This window comes from Toxorhynchites rutilus, chromosome 3, assembly GCF_029784135.1.
Source record: "Toxorhynchites rutilus septentrionalis strain SRP chromosome 3, ASM2978413v1, whole genome shotgun sequence".
Taxonomy (NCBI): domain Eukaryota; kingdom Metazoa; phylum Arthropoda; class Insecta; order Diptera; family Culicidae; genus Toxorhynchites; species Toxorhynchites rutilus.
In genome coordinates this window covers 154,045,422-154,067,520 of record NC_073746.1, presented here as the reverse complement: position 1 = coordinate 154,067,520, position 22,099 = coordinate 154,045,422, and the positions used below count along the sequence as shown (strand labels likewise).

The 22,099-nt window shown below is 38.7% G+C and overlaps 1 protein-coding gene and 1 long non-coding RNA gene across 5 annotated transcripts in view; one reads left to right on the top strand and one right to left on the bottom strand.

Moving 5' to 3' along the window:
• LOC129780546 (protein Gawky-like) overlaps nucleotides 1-14,058 on the top strand; it is a 46,820-nt gene extending 32,762 nt beyond the window's left edge. For all 4 annotated transcript variants that reach the window (XM_055788916.1, XM_055788919.1, XM_055788917.1 and 1 more), the window contains exon 11: nucleotides 51-14,058. The gene's annotated coding sequence lies outside the window, so the exon portion shown is untranslated. The remainder of the gene's footprint in view (nucleotides 1-50) is intronic.
• Nucleotides 14,059-14,156: 98 nt separating this feature from the next.
• On the bottom strand, nucleotides 14,157-14,911 carry LOC129780556 (uncharacterized). Its single transcript, XR_008743957.1, has 3 exons — nucleotides 14,854-14,911; nucleotides 14,532-14,734; nucleotides 14,157-14,450 (listed from the first exon to the last, which is right to left on the bottom strand). It is a non-coding gene; the product is annotated as an uncharacterized LOC129780556 (long non-coding RNA).
• Nucleotides 14,912-22,099: the final 7,188 nt, after the last annotated feature.

Below are 22,099 nucleotides of genomic sequence, written 5' to 3'. Positions count from 1 at the left end.
GGACACATCCGAACAACTGGATAATACCGTGTTTATATTATTTAATGCAGATTTTGTTGGACATCAAAGAACGATGGTAGCTGCAAGGCCTGGGTTTAAAAAGAAGTGTCTTTTCACAGTCAGCGGTTTCGTCTGGCGTAGCATTAAGGTGTTGTGAATGTTTTTATCATTTTTAAATAACGATATACAATTGATATATATATTTGAAACGAACATAATGTAAAACATACATAACCTAAACGCAAAAAAACCAACACAAATCCACACGAAACATTTCAAGTCAAAGAAAAATTCTAGTTGTATGTTCAACATGTTAAGTTTTATATTTGTAAACTAATTTCGCGAGCGAGAGGATGCGAGTCCTCTAAAAACAAAACATACAAATCCTATTAAGTTTAAGTTGGTTTAAGTATATGATAACACGGAATTTCGTTCTTTTTTGATTGAATGATTTGTACTAGCAGCATTCGTTTCCGCTGTTTTGACATAAAAAGATGACGGTAAACGCATACACATTTCAGTCAGTGAAAATAAAAAGTCACAAATATGCACATTTTGTAGTAGGTGAAAGCAATTTATGAGAAAATCAAATGTGGTATTAGTATATATTTCGACATAAGCAAATCTATATGAAATAAACAAACAAGTAATTAATGCTAAGAAAGACAGTCGGAAGATACCTTTTGCTTCTTCGGGCAAAATGTGTGGAAAAATATCCAACAAAAAAGGAGCTGTTATAATTTTTACTAAATGATAGGACCTTATTCGATTCATTCGAGCCTAAAAACGCTTCTCAACGAATGCCATTTAAAAACAAAGCTTTGAAATTTAAGAGTATTGTTACATTTACATTACGCGCTAGTGCTGGTATTTTGAGAACTTCTGATTACAATGATTATATTTAAGCTTAGGCAAACCTTAAAGACAAGCGAGAAGCTCGAAAGCTTTGCGAAAGAACAAGTGAACACATTTTCCTCATTTTAATTCTACTTTTTAAAAGATCATAGAAAAATATTGGTTGTATTATTTATTTCAAAATGTATTTTATAGTTTATTTTAAGGGAAAGTATGTGTGTAAAGGTCAGCCTTTTTTCGCGATACAATGCCAGTTGTACAATATTGTAAATCATTAAAAATATCGAGGTGATAACGTTCCACTTTAAATTTTGTCCCCGAAACAAATAATTATCAGCTCATCGTCCATTGTATTCCGTCAAATGATTGGCAATGGCACTAAACAGTAACCAGTGATTTTGGTTAGATATAAGTGACAGGAGTTCAAAGCGAAGTAATAAAGCTAGTATTGGCCAAGTGTATCTTACCTGCAGTACCGTACTAGAAAAGTGATGAATGGCGAAGGTTATTTTCTAGCTCAGTTAACAACGTTATTGCACAGAGCAGTGGAGCCGAGTAAGAGAAAAAAAGGTTATCAAATGTTCAAATTCGGACAAATTTTTATCTGAAGAAATACACTAGAAAGGTTCGCTGGAAGCGTTTGTGCAGTTAGTTGCTAACTTCTTCAACAGAAATTCTACCAAATAATAGCGTTATTGTTTTACGGACTGAATTGAAACGTACAAATATAATTGAAACTGATGCTACATACTCCCTTCTTAATTGTATCGAGAGAATTTCTTTTGTGGTGGGTGGTTCAATGATGGTTGTGTCGTTTGATATTGCTCAAAAATCCTCTATGGATGCACTTTGATACATTGGCATCAAAAGTGCGTATAATGTACGCAAAGTACGAACTCGCATTACCAGATCATCAATTTAACCCTTTATAAAGTCGTGGAAACTAGGCAACGAATCGACTCCAATTTCAGAGAACATAATCCTTACATGAGGAATAACACATATTTACCATTGATTAAAAAAATCTATTGAAACAGTTGAAAAAATTGCTGGCAATATAATTGCCTCTGCTCGTTAACCCCGTTAACAATGGTGGTAATATGTTTGCCACTGTGCGTTGACCGTACAATATTGAAATAATATTCCAAGTGCAGCGAAACAAAATGATGATGATGTTGTTGGATTAAAGAGGCTTTAAACTTTTCAGTTCATTCGCCTCTAACGAAACAAAAATGTTTCGTTGGTGGCTATATAGTTGCCACGGCCTTATAAAGGGTTAAAGTGAGTATAGTTTTATGTTTTTTTTATTAAGAAATCATTGAACACATGTGTTCTGTTGAAGGAGAATCAAGATGCACTAGCATATTGTGATGTGGCATTTCAAGTTATCGATTTGATATTATTACAGAATCCTTACTTATATCTTCCAAAAATCAACCAAATCATGTAGTTCCAAAATTAAATTACAAAACATTCAAATCTTAATACATTCTCATCCACTATGTGCCAAAATAAAATTTTGTTGAGAGGAAAAATATATTTTACATAAACGAGAGAGAGAGAGAGAGAGAGAATATTATTATTGTTGTTGTTACTTGCGTCATTCGATTCGCTTCCAACGAACCGATAGTGGTATACTTCGTTTCGCTCACTGTCACTCGAAACGAAAGCTTTCGTTCGTAGCTTGCCATTTAGTATAACCCAAAAATAACTTTTAACGCATGGCAGAAACAAAAATCATCGCAACCGACTACCCTTAAGAATTAGTCCGCGTTAGCATCGTAGGATCTAGAGGAAAAATATTTAATTCTAACTGTTTTTGGAATATGAACCTTTCAACTGTCTTGTGATATCAACGGAAAAGATTGTTTTGGAATGTGCTCCAGTATCATTTTTTTGCGTGTGACAAAAGTAAGCATCGATTGAGAAAAAAATGTAGTTAATTCGTCATTCACTTCGAGGAAGATTATATGTCATGCAGTGTTCATATTTTCATTGTGAAGTTTTCTCTGGGTTTACGTTGTTCTTGCTGTAAGCTGTCATTCATGTTCGAATTTCGATATTGTTTTAGACCATAATGTGTTGTTGTTATGTTCTTCCCATTTGACGGTTGTTTTACGCATACGGAAAGAAGGACAAATATTTTTTTTCGTCAATTATCAATTGGTTTGAAGCAGTGGTATTCAACTTTTTTTATTTGGGCCATATACACGTGTTAGTCAAGGTTTTGGGTATTGCAGACCGCGATGGGGCAGTGTTATGTAGAATCCATTTACTCAGCGTTCTCTCAAGTTTTCTAATAAGTGCGAAAATCATAATGGTTTGAATTAAAGTAATATAAGATACCGTCGTTGACAACCAACAACCTCGTTCCCTTGGCAAGCATCAAACTAGTAATTACATGTTCTCACATATTCTGTCATGATCACAATACTACTAATATGTATATTACTAATGTTGATGTGCGATGCTTGGAACATCTCAACTTGAATCCTGAGACGACATAATTCAAAAACAAGACGGAAACATTTTCGCAGTTTTTATTGGCGTATCCTGTATTTGGCTTTTTTTTTCGAAAAACATATTTTCATTTGGACTCATTTGGCGTTACCTGCCGGGAGTTCAATATTTCGACAATTTTGCTTAATAACAATGTTAGCAATATGCAATCGATTACTCACTGTTGACTCGAGGTTAGTATTACAATGTGCTATCTCCCAATGATCTGTACTTCCTTTTGGGATGTTTCTCTAACGAAAAGCTCAACGTCCTATAGTCATCATCATTATAGAATCATTATAGAACATCATGTGGTTCTTCCACAGTAAATTGTACAGGAAATTATTCAGGATTGGTGAAGGTCCACGATTATGAAGCTTTTCTGCTAGAATTTCAATGGAAACTGAATCAAATGCCCCTTTGAATTCGAGAAAAACAGAAGTCATTTGTTCTTTGCGAGCAATGCAATTTGAATTTCAGAATATAGCAGTACGAGATTCGTGCCTTTACTTCTGCAGAAGCCAAACTGCGTATTTGACAGTAAATCGTTTGTTTCGCCCCACATATGGTCGGTGTTAAGTCAGACCGGACCATGTGACATTTTTATGATTTCGAGAAAAACGAGATTGAAGTTTGGTGCTATAAGGGATCCCCATTAAGCGTTCAAAACAACTGCGATAAGTTATTCCTGCTGTACGCGTGATTTTCCAAATCTGATAAATGTGGAATGTAGCTTACAAGATGTTTAACCTAATGCAATCAATAACTCGATATTTTTAATTTTGCGACTTGGTCCGCTCTGACTTAACACCGACCATATCCAAACGAAGTGGAATCATTTTCTCTCAAAATTAACGAACACAGTATAACATTACAATCGGCCTATACGGAAGGTGATCGCAATTCGGCTTGTTGGGTTTTCGTATGGATTTCACTCTCACTTGTCTCCAGTCATGCGGGACAATATTCAGCTTCAGAAACTAGTTGAACAAGTTCAGCAAACGCTGTTTCGCCAAGTCGAGAAGATTCTTCAACAAGTTGTATTTAATCTTGTCCGACTCCGGAGCTCAAATGTTACTCCTCTCATGGCAATTGAGAATTGTACCATTAAAAAATTTCATGATCTCTTTGAAACGAAATGTTGCGTACGACTTTTTTTTTTAGCAGGGACGGAACGGGGGCAAACCTTCTTTGCAATTTCTCAACGGTCAGAGTATTCCTCAATTTTTTGTGGTTCCAGCCACGCATTCTCTTAGCCAAGTTGCAAAAAGTGCTCATAGCGGTCTCCCTTGACAAACCATTGACGAACTTTCACCAATGCCCACGCTTTTTTGCTTTAAACAAACCCTTTAGTTTGACAGCAGCAGTGGCGCATGCGGTAAAACTAATGCAAAAATACACAAATACTGTCACAAAATCAGCGCGGCTCGTCACTTCCATCAAGCCACCGCAGCGGCTCAGTACCATACCCGGGCCGCTGTGTGTGGTTTCTCTCATTTTTATCCCCCCAATTTTTATCAAGCCCCCGCCGCCGCCTGTCATTATGAAACCCGTGCGAAAGAATTGCCTAATGTGTTTTCATCTTATTAGATGCAGTCAATTTATCGTGGCTAAGTTTTGCTGTGCACATACTCTACTTGAACTTATCAAGTTGGCTTCCCATGACTATCTCCCAAATTTGATTTTTTCGTTGTCTATCGAATGTTTTTGTATTAGTACAATCTGAAAAGAAGAATTGAATATTTTTGTGATATTTAACTACAAAAAAAAGGCTTCGGTAAGACAGAGGAACCTGTTCCAGAAAACGAGACGAGCAATTCGTCATTCACGATACTACTCAAAACTATCCAGCTGTACGGAAAGCTCGCCAATTTAGGGCAGAACTCCATAAATACTTTATGAAAGGCAGTACGCGTTCCCTGAGGAATTCTTTGTACAACTTTGTACAACCTTTTGTGACAAAAACCTTGGTTTTCACTTCACAGGTGCAAATTTATTGCCAGATCATAAACCAAATTTATCTACGAAATTTACCGGGGACCTCTCGTTTCTAGACTAGTTGAAATTTTTGATCAGGAAGCTTTCCGAAATCCATTCATCGTCAATGAACAGGCATCCTTGGTACCTAATCAGAGCCATACTCTGCTCCAACGTCCTGATTGATTGTTTGCTTGCATGGCAAGAACGAAATCCTGCTCGCAGACGAATCGTTCGAATAGTACAACGAGCAGCATTTCATTGCAATTCAACGCTTTCCTATCCAGCTGACGATTTTAAGTTCCACTACTACGCTTCAATTCAGCCGCTCGGACTACATTGTGCTACTCGTGGAAATGTCTTAGCACATCAGTAGCCGTAATCGTTACGTAACAAAATTCTATTTTTATTCCTAAATGAATGCTTGAACTAGCTTCGATTCTGGGACCGAATGGGGTTTGTTTCCTGAACCAAAATGATGAAGCACGTGTTGTAATGGAATTTACAGCAGGCACCGATTAATGTATCTCGAATATCGTGTTTATCTACCGGATCATGATTTTGTCATGGCTGCTAAACATAGGGCCTGATTCTCGAATACACTTCACGGTGGAAACGAAATAAACGGCACGCCATTGAACTACGTTTTACGGGTTAGTAAAGTGTCGAAGATAAGTTTTCAGGCAGAATGAGCACTTTTCAAATAAAAAATCATAAATGAAAATTAACTTCATCGTATCAAACTGGTATTCAATGTGAGTGGAAAACTTTGTTTTCTTCATGTGATATAATAATCTCATACAAAAATTTCATCTGAAGATAATTTGATGTTATAATGATCAATTTAGTGGGAAACTAATCTCGTATCCAGATGTCGACACCGTACCGTTGTCATCACGAATACGTTTCATTCCGTTTCCACCGTGAAGTGTATTCGTAGTGTATTCGAGAATCAGGCCCATAAGCTTATTCCGTTTGTTATCACATGATACGTTGCAGTTGGTTCAGGAAGGCACTGCTCTTCGAACGCATTTTCTCATGGGCTCGATTTTTAAAGGGCGTGCGAGCTGCCAGAATTCATTTTTTTTCTCTATTATAGTGACTTTCAACACATTTCGGCTGGTTCGTCATTTTTACTTCCATTTTTAGAAGAATGTCGGGAGTGAGAATTGAACTCGTGATCTCTGCGTGAGAGGTATGGATGTCACCAGTATGCCAGATCGCCTCCACACAATTCAAAATTATTCGGCATCAAGAAATGATCAAACAAGTTCATTCTTCCCGGGAGTTAGCAGGTTCAACACTTCCTTCCTTCCAGGGACCCGGAACTGAAAACGAAACATGTTGAGTATGCAGGGAAATCGTTAGTTAATGCATGCAACAAACCGCATTTTTAGCGTTACGTAATTTGTGAACCATGCCTATTTTTTTAAATCTTTATCTTTATATTTCCGTCACGTTTATTGCGAATCACCGACCTGGGAGGCGACTCCACCAACTGTTTTCTACCTATCAGACTCATCAATTCATGTACCCGGGCAACAGCTTTACTTCCCTTCCGAAGGAACACGTAAGCAGAGATTTTTCGCCTCAGAAAATCCCAACGACGCCAACTGGAATTGAACCCAGACTGCTCGGGTTGTGAGGCTGTTACGCTCACCACACAACCACTGGCGCCGTCTACCACGCCAATCATCTTAACTAATTTTTTTTCCACTTAACTTCATGCTGCAACACAATATTCTGTATTTTTTCTATCATTTCTGGTGTTGTCAACTCTATTAGTCTTCCAGGGCGTTTATCATCCAGAAACCTTGTGCGACTATTATTTGGAACATAATTGATTGTGATTCGTTCATTTTTCCCAAAATACAGAACACGTTGAAATGAAACCTTAGAAAGGATTATATTTTCAAAATAAAATGATATTTATTCACTACCATGATCGTATCAGTATAGGGAACCTCTCATACTTTGTAGTATGTAACATTTAGTGGCTAAAGTGTGTCCCACGTCAAATTGCATCACGGAAAAAAACGCTGTAGAAAATTACCTAGTTGACCGATCCTTTTCAAATTTTCAGATAATAAAATATAACCCATTAGTAAACTTTTGGCATATTTATTTCATTCAACTTCAATACCATAACCTCGCACCTTACGCTTAACGCCACGAATTAGGCTTTGTTCAAATTCTGGCTGCAGCTTCTTCTGTACGGAAACCCGCTTTTCCTTCATGTCTTGCTCAGATTTAACTTCTTTGGTATGCTCCCATAATGCCTGCTTCATAATAGCCCACTGTTTTTCGATGGGTCTTAGTTCCGGTGCGTTGACTTTCCCACCGCATTTTGCCGTTCGTCACGATTTGGAGCCTTCTGCACTTTGTACGTATGCAGTCCCTTCCGATCCTTGACTCTCTAAACGAAATACTTGGACAGATTCAACTTTTTGGCCACATCCATGACCGAAGCATTGGGATTCGCTTAAACGCTTTCACGACACGCTTGTGATCTTGATCACTAGCAGAACATCCATTCTGACCGCATTTCTCCTTCCGTTCGATGCTCAGAGCTTCGTAGTAACGTTTTCACACGACTCACCGTTGACTACACAATTCCGAGTTATTTTCCGATGTCCCGATGGGAGAGTTGAGGATTTTCCAGGTGCTTGCGCAAAATCAATTCGTGGCGTGACTTTTCGAGTGACAGCATATTTTCTAATTTTCGAAAAACTGATAGCGATAAAAATACAGTGTAAACAATACACTCTAAACTACTTCTGCCCAAATTTTCCAAAAAAAATCCCAATGGGTAATTTTCTTCAAAGTTTTTTCCGTGATGCAATTTGATGTGGGACACCCTTTAGCTCAAGTAAACTCTACTCTTCAATTCAAATCATGCAAGTGCCATCCGAGTTCTCATAATATCCAGTTTCAGATAGCCAAAATTCATGAAGACAGGACTAGGAGGCAATACAAGGATTGCAGGAAATGCACGGAATTAGCGCTGGCAAAGCCAAAGCATAACCATGCCTAACACATCCGCAAACGTATTCTAGATGTAAAAATATTCAAAGAGCGAATAGGCGCAACCTGATTTTCCTCAAGAGACTCTAATGCCAAATTGATTATACAATTAGTTAACTTCAGAATGCTGACAAATGAAAATGAACGAACGATGTCCAGTGTTTACGGTAGCAAAGTAAACGAGTAGGCGAGTGATTTTTCAAGAGAAGCACAGTGAAATTATTCAATACTGACTTACAGAAGGCCCCACATTATCTAATCGATATTCCTTTCTCGAATAGCGAAATTATGCATTATTTCGTGACCGGACCATACGCGTTAATCCTCTGAGCGTTTATATCGTATTTGAAAAAAAAACTTTCATGTACAATAGAAAAATCTCAATGAACATATACTAATCAGTAGTTGCAACATTGATAGTTGGCCGAAAGCTAGGAACAAAACGAATCCATTGATTTTACCAAAATTCAAACGACACCTATCTATTGTGATATTTGTGAGATATTCCATCGTAATATGAAAATCAAAGTTTACCATACCTGTTATCTTAGCAGCGCAATGAGAGAAAGGCGGTATTCAACCAAGTTTTGGCGTTCAGAGAGTAACAACGACTTATCGATTCGTTCAACTTTTGGATTACTGGAATTTGACCAATTTTCTAGACAAATAGATTATTGCACAGATGATGCTGTGATAAAAAGGCTCAAATTGCATCCACTGTTACTTGAGAACAACGTGTTGCTAGTTACCATTATCAGTTAGATAAAAGCAAAACAAAACTTAACATCACTCGAAATCAAGACTCAATTACACCTAGGAAAATATGCAGACTAAAACCGGGACATATACACAAACTTGATTGTAATCTTATGACCATTTGAATCGGTAGAAGGTAGATTTGCACTGGCGACTTAACAGTCCACGCGAACCATCGAACCATATTATTGGGTTCTCTCGATATCCGGTAGACTACGATACTTTTTATTTCAAATTAGTGCAAACGATTGCTTGATGTCACTGCTGAGGCTATAATAGATTTAGAAAACTTATTCATTACTACTGAAAAATTCCCACGCTTTTCCATTCCTCACGAAGAAAACGTTTCAAGAAAAGTACACAGATGGACATAAGTCTTCGTCATATGCATCTCTATATTATGATTGATATTTTTCGGCCATACCAAGACCCGCCCATCTGGTCTGTAAACGTTGAATTTACTCTTATCAGAGAATAGCACCCTGATTGATTCTGGTACTCTTTTGCAAAGCCTAATCTCTTAGCTTGATTAACCTTACTTATTGAAGGCTTATTACGGCAAACACGAACAGTATACTTGGTCTTCTTCAAAATTCCACGTACTTTTGACGAAGATGTTTTTGGTTCTTTCTCAATAAATTGTAGAATTTTTCGCCTCTCTCTAGAGGTCAACTCGCATGGACATCCTTTTCTTTGTTTATTGTCGGAGTTTTCGGTATGTTCAAATCTTTTAATTTTGCTCTGAGCTGTTGTTCTTGGCCTAGTATTCGCTATTTCGGAAACAGTTTTTTTTCAAGTTTAACAAGTTCAAAATATTTTTTATTTCTTCCACAGTAGTTTTCTTGCCTTTCATACCCATTTTCTGGAAATTTGAACAGAAAATACACGAAAACGCACTAATTCAACTTAAATCAAACAAAAGTGAATGAAAAACGTCAGTTTCATGCATATGCAGTGTTTCCAGCTTTCGTGTGATACACAAGGAAACATTTTTTTTTGTGACGAATATTTTTGTCCACCCTATAATGTGGTACCTAACTATTGTGCTCTCAGTGAATAATAATAGTAGAGGGTTCTAGAAACAAAATCAATCGTTAGATAATGATAATTTCACAGAACCTATCACACATGAATTAATCAATGGATACGAAAAACAATTGCCGTGGACTAATACAACCTATAACGATGAAAGCATGATGGGTACTTATGTCCATCCGTGTAAGCTATTAACGGCCACACTATCCAGTAACGACACTTGCAAGCCTCGCTTCACTACAGTAGAGGAGGATCAGTGTGGCATAAACTGGTGTCAATTGCTTATGGCGCAATTATCAGAGCAAGGAACATTGCAATTTCCACTCCGTGTGAAACAATAGTTTACCTAGTTGTTTCAGCAATATTGGGGGCGCACGAATCGTAACTTTACAACACACGGAAAGGTTTAGCACGCTGCACAACACACAATATTGGAGGCAAGAATACGAATCATATGTACTGCAGATTTTTCTTTTCCTCAAACAGAGAGCAAAGGAATGTTGAATCCACACGTAAAGAACAATAGTTTACTAACAATAATTAAATCTGATACGGCGAAGTGTTCATTTGATTAATAATGCGAAAATAACAAAAATAAAAAAACCGTAAAATTTTCTTACTTTAAGTGATTCAAAACTAAATGATAAAAATCACATTTAGATTCACTGAAAAAAAAACAAAATATAATAATAAAACAAGACTGATTTAACGATAATGGTTAAACAAAAGAAGAGGAAAAAACATTATAATAATTACAATCACGTGTGAACAACAACATATATATACGTATCATGATTTCTACCTATATTATCGATGTGTAATCGATAACGGAAACAGAAAAAAGGCGATCAAATTCAAGGATTGTTTTTCGAGTGGTCATCACATCCGCACCCTCCTACGCGGTTTGAATTGTGTGATGCGACAAAATTAGGGCAGCATACGTAAGTGTGAAGCTTGCTAAATCACAAGTTCGCTGGAAATTCTTCTCGTAATATCCAACGCACGAGAAGGCTTGTCCGTGAATTGGAAGACAACCAAGACACCGTCAGCTGATGAAAAAAAAAAGAAAAAAAAAACCTCAATAAAAATGATCGACCCTAGCTGACGACGACGAACAGTCAATCATGTAAACCATATCAGTTCCACTTCAACTTGCGCGCTTTATTCACGCACACTTTGGCCTTTATTATGTTTTGAGTTCTCTACGAATTATTACTCAATTTCCTGAGTGCGTAAATAAAATATATATATTTGCTGGTGCGTTCAATTGGTAGATTGTACAATTCCTCTGCTCTAACACCTAGACAGTATAGAAAATATAGAAATATAAACTTGCGTAGCTTTTATCTTATGAACCCCCCACCCAAAGTATAATGTCCTCTGTGCGCAAAAAAAAAGGTTCGGTGTAAAAATATAACAAAAAAAAAACACATGTTTAACGAGATACCACTATTCGAACCTCAACAAATTCGGGTAAAATTGTCAGGATATAATCTCCTCGTTCATTTCCATAGTAATAAAGCAAACACATTGCAAAGCTAATCGAAAACGCAATGTCAAATTCAAATTTGAGAGATACATTCTAGTCACGAAAGCTGTGTTAATGAAATATTCAGCGATTCCCTTGCTTAATAATTGTTTTTCATCGAGTGTTGTTTTCCATTAAGTGCAAGCGCGAGAAAATAAGCGGGATGTACATGCGCTGTCCCCGCGTGCGATGTTTGTGAATATCCAGAGGTATTTCCTTTTTTTAATTCAACATTCGTGATACTATAGTGTACAATACATAATAAAGCCACTAACCCGGTAACACAAAATATCTCCACGCACAACTATGGTTTACTAGCATGAACTAAACAATAACTGTGTTCCATACATATTTGTGCATGATTTTGATTGCTAATTCTATTGCGAAAATTACCCTTCTCCCAACAGGTGCTGTGTAGAAAATAATACCTAAATAAGCGTACTTAGACCATTAACGCTACCACCTCTCTTAGGCTAACTCTTAGACGAAGAAGAAGACAAAACAATACACAAAAGTAATCTACCATGGTGCGTCCTTTAACGGCAAACAAGAAAAAAGAAACTGAATTATAAGAATAAGAGATTGTGATAAATTTATATCTTGACGTCTTATAATACACAACCACAACAACAACAAAAAAACAACGGGAAAAACACGTATAGAATATTTTCTCACAGTTTACGAATCATTCCTTTCTGACGATGAAGCAACACTGAGAACGGTTACTTTACTCATTGTTTTATCCTTCTTCCATTGACAATTTGGTTCCCGATGGGCACTCTTTTTTACAGTTTAGTTGCAACACGACCACACAGCGACCCACGCCTACAAATTCCATCGGAATCTGTTCCAACAAAGCTCATTGAAAACAAATGATAATAGAGAACATTTCAAAGAAGAAGAAAACAATAAACTAAATAAATAAACTACCAAACGAATGAGCGAATACAAACATAAACTATAAACGGTAAGGCAAGGAGTGGCAAAGGAAGGGAACTTTCTCGTTCTGTTTAGAGACACTAATAGAGTTCTGTGGACGAAGGGATAACAAAGCATACATAACACAATCAAATTGTATTTTACCAAAAAGAAAACAACCCGACAAAAAATTCTAATGAAAATCATGCGAAACAAGGGCAGAAGTAATGATCATTAAAATACAATAAAATGAAATCGTGAGAAATGTTTTGCCTTTGAGAACACTATTTATATGAACAATAGCATCTAAATAAATGTAGCCAAAAATTAAAAAAAAAAATGAAATACTATAATAATTTAAACGATATTAAAAATATCAATAAACAATGATTAATTGAAGAAAATTGGTGTCCATTAATTGTCTATTCCTTGAAGAAGAAAAAAAATACGAAAACTGCAAATCATTTAAAATTTTATAGAATTTTATATTTACGAAAGGTGGTCAGACAAACAATAATATTAAAAAAAGCATGTCACAAGAAGAAGAAAAAACAGGAAGTGCTTCGTTAAGACTGAATTTGTGTGTAGCGTTAAACCGACGGCCGCGCGTTTCCGATTCCCGAGCGACTGGAACGATACTACCAGCTACCTGTCAAAATGTGTTCTAGTTCAAGAGCAGTAGTAGACTTGCTTCCACCCCCGCCGTTCTCAATCTATCTCATTTTATCACAAAATGGGTCGAAGCATGCTCGTTGGTCAACTGTTGCAAGGAATAACCAAATAAGAGAAAAAAACAAAACCCACCCGGTAGCCTGGCCTGCACGCTCTGTCCGTTGCGAAATGCGCGCCACCGTTCGGATCAAATTCAGAACTATACATTATTGAACCAAGCACATATTGAAAAGGAACAAAAACGTCTGTTTCGTTGTGTTTAGTCAAATGTTGAGGTCTGTTGAATGTGGTTGAGAGCCGACGAGGAGCGACATTAGCGAGGAAATTGTGAAACGAAAACAAACAAAAAAAAAAAAACACTAGAAGAACAGAACGTACTTTGTGATTATTATAATATTTTGACACAAAATGGAGAAACAGTGAAAACACTAATCTTAAGAAACGAACATGATTTGTAGATATAGTTTCCATTAAAAACAATATTTTAGAAAAATATTAGTTTTAATCATAAAAAGAACGAAAAATGCCACAAAAATCAATAAAACTTATAAAATACAACAAAAAAAAATTGAAACCACAATTCATGATAATATTCTAGCCTTATTTAAAATTAATATTAAAAAAATGAAACTATATATTACGAAGTGAAGAAAAGCAAGAAAAATGAACCTATGAAAGTGATTAATATTGAGCATTACTTTACGAACATATATTAATAAGTAAGAGGCATTGATTATATAACATCTGAAGTGTAAAAAAGGAAAAAATAAAATATCTATTATGTACATGCAGAATGTTGTAGTTTATTTATACATTATCCGAAAAATTCATGTTCAGCTTCTCATAAACTTTAGTTCACAGTTCTTTTGCTCCAAAAACTACCGGAATATCAGAGAAAACAATACAAAGTGATTTTTCTTGATGATAATGCCCCGTCACACCGAGCAAAACCGACCAGGCAAACGGTTGAGATACTTAATAGAGATCAACTACCGCATGCGTTCTATTCACCAAACTTGGCTCCCTCCGATTGCTATTTGATTTCATCGACGGGACACCTTCTAGCTAAGCAGCATCATCAACGTTCAATTTGAAGTCGTTGTTTCCACTATTGTAGAGGGTCATTCATCAGCAGCTTGACAGTTTGTGTCTTCGTGTGAACGAACTATTAAAACCTTTTAATGATCTGCGTCAAAACGTTAGTCAAAATAAAAATTTTCATCATTGTGAACTACACGAACGCTTAACAATTATTAAAAATTACTACCGAAATTCGGAGTCGGTGGTTGCAACCTTAAGAGCGCTCACTCCAATTTGCGGCCGTAATAATCGTTCCAACCGGCAGGCTGTGCATAGTTTAGTGACCGAATTTGAATCTATATTTTCGTTGTTGGATAGTTCCGGGCCAAAGAGAAGCCGACGCGCACGATGCAACGAAAATAGGGACGAATGACCTTTGGGTGAAAGTCCCTACAAAAACAAGAACAGAACAGAACAGCAACGAAAATATCGCAGCCGTGAGTAAATACATCCAAAATGACCTAAATCAGTCAATTGCACGGCATTCTCAAGGGTTGTGTAACATTTACCCGAATACCATTCGCCCGAATACCATTCACCCGAAACACTTTTACTCGAATGTGATAAATACCCGAATGACATTTACCCGAATGTCACAAATACCCGAATGTAACAAATACCCAAATGCGACACTTACCCGAAGAAAAAAGGAAAAATTCCGACAAACCAGGCTATGAGTTTTGTTGAATCCTCTGATACAAAAATAAATGAGAAAAAAATAATAAAATTTGAGGCGAATGAACTGCAAAGTTTAAAGCCTCTTAAAAACGAAGAAGTGAATTCGTAAGATTCAATCAATACAACAGGAGAAAGCAACAAAAATACGCAGTAAGAAGAAAAATTGTAATGAGGAAATTTGAGAATGATGCGGGATATTTAGCTGATTAGTTTTTTAGAAATTATTGTAGGCACAATTAGCATGCCGTTTTCTTTCTTTTCCGTATTGCTCTTTAAGGCTGAGAGATAATTTTGCAATGAATACGGGCTTTGGAATATATTTTGAAATTTAACGTGAAAAATATAAAGCATAAATTTGTTAGAAATTTAAAAAGAATTGGTAAGAAAAAAAGATGAACGCGACCGTAGCGCAATTTTTATTCTGTATTGATTTTTTCGCAATGACATTTCTTCTGGGGTCAATGTAATGGGGCGATGTCTTCATTTAACGAGGATACGGTACCGAAAAATCTAGCAAGCCAATCTGTGTTCCACCGATTACCCGGTTAGTTTGACATAGGAGACGACCCTTTAGTTAGTTCCGACCGAACGTTAGAGAACGTCTGACGGCATACGTTTGCCCGGTTGATCTTTGTTTTGAAATATATCATTCATGCAAATATATGGAAAATACATGCAAAAATAAACACTATTTTTGCATGTATTGCGAAATATGCATTATTGGTCAGATGCAAACTCACATGTGCTTCAAGAAATACCATTAGATCCGCTTTTACTCGCACCAGATTACCGCTTTGATCTCACATCAGAAAAAAATCGATTTTATGGGCCCTATTCCAGAAAACGAGACGAGCAATTCCTCTCGTCTCGTGTCGGCTTCAGTCACTGTCGAGGCGAGCAAAATATCCCATTCCAGTACACGAGTTTCATTGAAATGTTTTATTTGGTAGACTGGAGAGACTTCATTCAGTTTTTCTCGGTATGATCAGTGATGTCAGATGAGAAGACATGTTTTTGTTTTGAGAAAAACAACAAACAGTTTTAAAATTTATCAATCGATACTCTTTTCTCAGTGCCAAAATATTAAAAAAAACATAACAGAAAGGAATAAGGAATATATCTTTTGGTTTCATTGATATTTTTCCTCGAGCATATGGTTTCATCACTCAGACGTTTTGTTATTATGAATTTATTGGGGGCAATGTTTGTTCACCTAATCAACGATTTATCAAGCAATGTTTTAAATCTTTATATATGTATTTCCAATAAAGTAGTTGTTTTGAATTACTCATTTTCGTTCAATATGTGAAGACCCTTTCCGTGCCGTGTTAGTATATTCAAAACAGTCATCTAGCATCCCTGGATATGAGTTCAATGTTTACATTTGGTTGTGTTGTTTGGAAGAGGCCCGTTTGAAAATCTGTAAAATTTTGCAATTACCGAATTGAACTTGATGGTTGCAGTTGAAAACATACATTGCTTATGCAATACTAGTTTAGCCGTGAAACAATTTTTGAAGATAAAGGCGGAGCAGAAGAATACCGATGCTTACAATCAACAAGGTAAACAAACACATCAAACAAACTAGACGATTCGACTGATTCATCGACGAGCGCAGACAAACGGTCGTCGAGCCGGACGAACTACTCGTCTGTTTTTAGTCGAGCTCGGCTTCTGGAATATAAAAACAAACGAGACGAGCGCTCGTCTGCTCGTCTCGTTTTCTGGAATAGGGTCCTATAACTCTTTTTCTTATAATGAAGAATGAACTATTTTCAATTATTGAAGTTGTTATATACTATTTTTCTTTATTTTAACCTGCTGTGCGAAACCAGCGGTTCAATTCATACGCTCATGCCTATCCACATTTAAGACAGCATAAATATGTATCTCAGTTTCAAATAACCTCCCACTAATGTAAACTGTCAAACTGCACGCCTCAGCAGTGAAATCTTTTGTCATGTATTGATTCACCCCATTCAGAGATTAGATCTGATTCACAACTTTTCGCCAATAAACACGATCCATGGGTGCAGTTCTCCAACTCTCGGCTGCACCGATTCTTGCCAAGTTCTGCTCCACCTGGTCCAACCACCTCGCTCGCTGGGCTTCTCTCCTTCATGTTCCTATCGGATTCGATGCGAATAGGGCTGCTGTCCAGCAATCTTGCAACATGTCCTGCCCACCGCACTCGTCCAGCCTTGGCGACTTTCTGATCTGGGTTCTCAGTAGAGTTGCGTCGTGGTTCATTCTCCTTCTCCATACTCCGTTTTCCTGTACACCACCGTATATTGTTCTGTTCTTGCGGAACCCATAGTAGGGACGACTTCCATTGACTGTGCGTCTTCGAATTTCACGACAGTTGTTCTCAACGAGCCAAGGTAGACAAATTCCTCTACCACCTCGAGCTCGTCGCCGTCGATCACAGCACTACTACCAAGAAGAACTATGTTACGATCAGTCTCTCCTGCTAGCATGTATTTAGTCTTAGACGCATTGATCCCAAGCCCAATCAGCCCTGCTTCGTGTTTCAGTCGGGTATACAAGTCGGCTACCATCGCATGTGTTCATCCGATTATGTCAACGTCGTCGGCGAAGCAGATAAACTTGACTAATACTTGTGGAAAATCGTGCCCGCATGTTGAAACTCGCTCTTCGCATAACACCTCCCAGCGCCACGTTGAAGAGCAGACAGGAGAGTCCATCGACTTGTCCCCTGTGAGTCTCAAATGATTCCGATAGCTCACCTGAGATTCGCACACTGCACCGCACACCGTTCATCGTTGCCTGAATCAGTCTTGTCAGCTTTCGAAGAAAGCCGTGTTTGACCATGATCCTCCATAGCTGTCGTCGGTCGATTGTATCATATGCGGCCTTGAAGTCAACGAAGATGTGGTGCGTAGGGACCTGATACTCACGTCACTTTTGGAGGATCTGCCGCAGTGTAAAAGTCTGGTCCGTCGTCGAGTATCCGGGCATGAATTCGACCTGATAACTTCCCACAACTTACTATTGGCGATAAACGGCGGAAGAGGATCTGAGACAGAATTTTGTAGGCACCATTCAGGATTGTGATGGCACGATAGTTACCACAATCCAGCTTGGCACCTTTTTTATATGTGGGCAGATTACCCCGTTCTTCCACTCCTCCGGTAGCTGGTCTGTGTCCCAGATCCTGACTATCAGCCAGTGCATACACTCTACAAGTTTTCCCGGGCCTTCAAGAGTTCCGCTACGAGGCCATCCTTACCAGCTGCTTTAGCTTATTGATGGCTTCCTTGACTTCACCCATCGTCGGGGGTGGTACGTCGTCGCTGTTCACTGCACCGGTGTAGTTCTCCTCAACGCTGTCTTGGTCTCCTGTCTGCGCGCTGTTCAGGTGTCGTGGTGCTGCCTCCACCTTTCGATCACCTCGCGTTCGTTCGTCAAGATGCCTCCTTCCTTATTCCTGCACATTTCGGCCCGCAGCACAAAGCCTTTGTGCGAGGCGTTTAGTTTCTTGAAGAACTTCCGCGATTCTCGAGAACGATAAAGCAGCTCCACCTCCTCATACTCTCTCTCTTCCAGGCGGCGCTTTTTTCCCGAAAAAGATGTGTTTGCTGCCTTCGTTTCAGTCTGTATCGTTCCACGTTTTGTGGAGTCGCTCGTTGCAGCATGGCTGCGCGTGCTGCATACTTCTCGTTCAGGAGCGCTCGGCACTCGTCGTCAAATCATTCGTTCCGTTGTCCTCGTTGTTCATACCCGATGACGGTCTCTGCTGTGCTGCTAATTGCTGCTTTTGAGGTGTTCCAGCATTCATCGAGGGTAGCAGCATCCAGTTCGTCTACCCCCGGTAACGCAGCTTCAAGACGCTGTGAGTATGTTGCAGGAACGTTCGGCTCCTGTAGTTGTCGTAGATGATACCATGGTGAGCGCTGATGTCTTAAGTTATTAACGAATGACAGTTTAGAACGCAGTTTGACCCTCACCAGGTAGTGATCTGAATCGATGTAAGCGCCACGATAGGTTCTGACATCGATGATATCCGAGGAGTGACGACCGTCAATCAAAACGTGGTCAATTTGTGTTTCTGTTTACTGTGGTGATTTCCAGGTGCTACGGTATTGGAGACTGTGCTGGAAGAAGGTGCAACGTATGGCCATATTCTTAGAGGCAGCGAAGTCGATAAGTCTTGGGCCATTTTCGTTGGTTCTCTGATGAGCGCTGAACCTACCAATTACCGGTCTGAACTTTTCCTCTTGGCCGACCTGAGCGTTCAAATCACCGATGAGGATTTTGATGTCATGTTTTGGGCAGCAATCGTATTCACGCTTTAGCTGCGCGCAGAATTCTTCCTTGTCGTCATCGGTGCTAGCTAGATGAGGGCTGTGAATGTTAATAATGCTGATGTTGAAGAAGTGGCCTCGTATCCTCGGTCTGCACATTCTTTCGTTGATCCGCCATCAGCCAATAACCCGTTTCTGCATCTCCCCCATCACAATGAAAGCTGTGCCCAGCTCGTGTGTGTTGCCGCAACTCTGGTAGATGGTATACCCACCTTGGAACGATCGCACCATCGATCCTTTCCAGCACACTTCCAGCAGCGCTACAATGTTCAATATTTCCGAAAGAATTCGGGTACTCGCAAGAAAATTGAGAGACTTGCAGTTCCGTGTTCCGAGTTTCCAATCTCTAGTCCGTGTTCTTTGCGTTGGTCTATTCCGATTCTCCTGTCTCGAATTTCATTGTGAATTTTCCTGTGCGTTTTATTTTTACGGATGGCTTGCAGGGCTTGCACTAACCCCCTGTCTCGCTGGAGGACCGGCGTAGACAGCTCTTTTTAGAGTCCCCGGTGGCACGATGGGGATCGAAAAGTCTAAGGCTGAGGACATAGTAAGTGCGGTGCGGTGCGGTGCGATGCGATGCGGAGCGATGAATTGGAGCTCATCGCGTGCTATGACATACTGATCGCTTCAGATCGCGCGTTTTTGATGTTTCATTCCACTCCATTCCACATGTAATCAACCCAGCACAAGGATACCAGATATGATAACATATCTTCGTTCTGTAAACAGTTGAATTGTGAGATATTTAATTTGATAGTAAATTGTATTTTTCTCAGAAAAGCTTCAACCGAAAATCTAAATTGCAGGTACAGCAAATGAAATATTTTTTCAGTGGCATTTGGTTACTTTTTCTCTCAACAACTCAATTTTTATTTTTTGTTCGATGAGTTCGGCAAAACACTCCACGCACAGTTTCGCCGCATTGAAATCGCGTTCGCATCGCGTTTACTATTTCAGGTCCGGGCGGTTTGCATTTGATTTCACTATGTTCTCAACCTAAGGCCTAGGACATAGGTCCTGATTACGAACGTCACTTCACGGTGAAAACGAAATAAAATGTATACAAATTGCATACAATTCATTTCGTTTTCACCGTGAAGTGACGTTCGTGATCAGGCCCATTGTAAACGCGGTGCGGTGCGATGCGATGCGGAACGATTAATTGGAGGTCATCACGTGCTATGAAATACGAATCGCTTTAGATCGCGCGTTTTTTGATGTTTCATTCCACTCCATTCCACATGTAAACAACTCAGCACAAGGGTGCCAGATATGATAACATATCTTCATTTTGTAAACAGTTGAATTGTAATAAATGTCTTTTAGTAATAAATTATTTGTATGCGATGTTTCTCTCAAAAAAGCTTCAACCGAACATCAAATTAAAAATACAGCAAATGCAACATTTTCCTCAGTGACATTTAGTTACTTTTTCTCAAGTATCTTATATTATTTTTTTATTCACTCCAGCCCTAGGGCATGACAATATGATGACATTTGAGAGCATGACAGCTGAACATGGCCGACAACGCAGAAATCCGGAATTTCTGATTTTCGGGCATCAATATCGTGACGTTTCATATGGATGCACGATGATGACCTTTTACCTCACGGACTTCCAGACTGAGTTGCCAGTTTGCAAAAGGACATTTAATGTTTGTTAGTCTTTTTTGCGATTGCAATTAAAATTTATAAACTTCTGAAATTGTAGGAATCATAAATGAAAGCTTTTGGTTTGGAAAACTGATACAGCAATTTAAATTTAATGCGACATGCCGAGGAACACCTCAGTGTCGCATTGGAGGCGATTTGACCTGTAATTGTACATTGAAGATGAGAGTGGTACAGCGTCGACGTCTGGCGGCAAATTTCAATGTGGGGCCATAATTTGGGCCCGAACTCGATGTTTACAAAAATCTTCCCGACTTGGCAAAACAGCGTTTGCTGAACTTGTTCAACAAGTTTCTGGAGCTGAATATTGTCCCGCATGACTGGAGACAAGTGAGAGTGATAGCCATACGGAAACCCAACAAGCCGGCTTGCGATCACAACTCGTATAGGCCGATTGCAATGTTATCCTGTATTCGCAAATTGTTAGAGAACATGATTCTACTTCGTTTGGACAAGTGGGTTGAAGCGAACAATTTGCTGTCAAATACGCAGTTTGGCTTCCGCCGAGGTAAAGGGACGAATGATTGTCTCGCGCTGCTATCTTCTGAAATCCAAATCGCATTTGCTCGCAAAGAACAAATGACTTCCGTTTTTCTCGATATCAAAGGGGCATTTCATTCAGTTTCCATGGAAATTCTCTCAGAGAAGCTTCATAATCGTGGACTTTCACCAATTCTGAATAATTTCCTGTACAATTTACTGTCAGAAAAGCACATGTTTTTCAATCATGGCAGCTTGAAATCTTCTCGATACAGTTTTATGGGCCTACCGCAAGGCTCCTGCCTAAGCCCCCTCTTGTACAGTTTTTACGTCAATGATATGGATGATTGTCTCACTAGAGACTGCACGCTGAGACAACTTGCAGACGATGGAGTTATTTCCATCATGGGTACTAATCCCGTCGCTCTGCAAAAGTCGTTGCAAGATACCCTGAACAATCTGTTCACGTGGGCCCACAAGCTGGGTATCGAATTCTCTACGGAGAAAACTGAAATGGTCGTTTTTTCTAGGAAGCACGAACCCGCCCAATTCCAGCTTTACCTATCCGGCAAAACGATCCAACACTCTATGTTTTTCAAAT